This window comes from Schistocerca nitens, chromosome 1, assembly GCF_023898315.1.
Source record: "Schistocerca nitens isolate TAMUIC-IGC-003100 chromosome 1, iqSchNite1.1, whole genome shotgun sequence".
Lineage (NCBI taxonomy): Eukaryota > Metazoa > Arthropoda > Insecta > Orthoptera > Acrididae > Schistocerca > Schistocerca nitens.
In genome coordinates, this window is record NC_064614.1 from 895,983,970 (window position 1) to 895,986,278 (window position 2,309).

At 44.3% G+C, this 2,309-nt stretch overlaps 1 non-coding gene across 1 annotated transcript; it reads left to right on the forward strand.

Annotated features, from left to right (window-relative positions):
* The first annotated feature begins 586 nt into the window (after positions 1-586).
* Trnat-ugu (transfer RNA threonine (anticodon UGU)) lies at positions 587-661 on the forward strand. Its single transcript has one exon. It is a non-coding gene; the product is annotated as a tRNA-Thr (tRNA).
* The last annotated feature ends 1,648 nt before the right edge of the window (positions 662-2,309 follow it).

Consider the following 2,309-nt stretch of genomic DNA (forward strand, 5'->3'; position numbering starts at 1 on the left):
CCCCACGTGTTGAGCAATTCGGCGGTACGTCCACCCGGCCTCCCGCATGCCCACTATACGCCCTCGCTCAAAGTCCGTCAACTGCACATACGGTTCACGTCCACGCTGTCGCGGCATGCTACCAGTGTTATAGACTGCGATGGAGCTCCGTATGCCACGGCAAACTGGCTGACACTGACGGCGGCGGTGCACAAATGCTGCGCAGCTAGCGCCATTCGACGGCCAACACCGTGGTTCCTGGTGTGTCCGCTGTGCCGTGCGTGTGATCATTGCTTGTACAGCCCTCTCGCAGTGTCCGGAGCAAGTATGGTGGGTCTGACACACCGGTGTCAATGTGTTCTTTTTTCCATTTCCAGGAGTGTAGTTAAAAATATGGGTTCCCGGCCTTTGACCTTCTTGTGTGCGAACGCACACGCTATGCCCGAATTCGTACGGGACTTGGTAGATTAATCTGCCACGAGTAATGAGTATGATGGGCAAACATCTATTAGGCGCACTACGAATGTAGTGTTGTGGACATGTTGGGAATGTGGATCTCACGGGAAGCGTGCAAGGGATAAGTCCCTGCAGACACGCTATCCTCTGTGCCCGCGGTGGCTCAGATGGATAGAGCGTCTGCCATGTAAGCAGGAGACCCCGGGTTCGAGTCCCGGTCGGGGCACACATTTTCAACATGTCCCTAATGAAGTGTATCAACGCCTGCTTGCAGCTAGGGTGTCTATTTAATTATCATTTCATTTCTAGCAAAGCTGCATGGTCATCGACGGTAACTGTTCTTTCGGGAACAAATACTACCGTCATATATAGTTGAAAAATTTAAAATAGTTAACCATTTTGATAGAAAAATTCATTAAAAACAATTTCCCTCAAAATTTTAAAATAAAAGGTAGCTGCGTAGATTACAATATTTTCAGTAAGTTGGTAATGCAATGGTAAAGGAGGTATTTGTTTGCATTTTTCTTGCAGCAGGCTGGAGTAGTTGATGGATTTTCAGGGAAATCTAATTTTTATTTACCTATTTGCTTCTGGCAAACAATCACTAACTCGACGATGCCACCCATCTATCCATTGAAACATTCATGGTTGTTTATGATCTCACACTGTTGTTACATAAGTTTTGATTCTGGCCACAAACTATGTGTAGTTTAATCTTAAATCCAGGGTATTCATAAGAAGAAATTATTAGCCTATCCACTAATTAGCTCCAGACAACCACTCCAGCATGTGCCTAAGAATGTATACATACCGAACTACGCGAGTGTGGTGACGCATCAGCCTTAGCTGTTTAAAACGAGACAGCCACAACATCTGTACACTGAGTTCAATCCGTGCAGGTAACACGCATGAAGGCTGGCAGGCCAAGAGAGACCTCTATTCCGAGTTCTCCATATCAACTTATTTCCAAAAACAGGTCCTTCCTGGTGCTCAACACTAGGGTATTTCAAATTCTTATCCCGTTAGGCGACAAAACCGAGTGGTTATAACTGAACTGGAGGTTTCAGAGTGCTGCAATGCGGGTTGCATACATCGCAGGTCGCTGAAATATCACTTCATTAACGTGTGAGCTCATAGAATGTGCGGGAAAAATAATAGTTCCACATACTACGGCCAGGTGATTATATGAAACTGAAGCAATCAGAATGCGAAATGTTTCCTGTTTAGAGGTTAGTATGATGTTTGTCACTTGATTTCCATTGTGAAGTGACTGTTGGTGTAAAGGGGTAGGAAGGTTGAAGTTTTTCTGTACGAAAATCAATAGCTATTGACAAGAAAGACCGTGCACTACTGGTAAAGTTTTTTATCGCCGACAGAACCTGACAGGAAGAGGCGGCGTGGCAATAAATGTGTTAAAGGATACGATCAAGAGAGAGGAAGTATGGAACGGGGATGAATCGAGGGAAGACCAACGTGATGAGAATCAGAAAACATGAAGGTTCCGTTAAAACGTCATAAGCAAGAAAAACTTTGGACCAACTAAAATTTGTTTGACAGAATATGGACGCTGTACGAAGGAAATAAGGAGTAAAATATCTATGGGTAACAGAGCTCTTGGAAAGATGAAAGGCTTATTGCCAATGAAAGGAATTCCGGTAGAATTACGAAAGAGATTTGTCAAGTGCTTTGTGTGGTGTTGAATTATATGGCAGCGAAGCACGGACAGTGAAAGAGAAAGAGGTTACATGAAAAATACTTCTAAGAAAGAAGAGGAAGGAAAGGCAGTAGAGCGGTAAACATCTTGCGGGCTTTCAATAAAAAATGTAATGATGATGTGTGGTGGCCCTCAACTACGTACCCTCCGACTCAGAGTT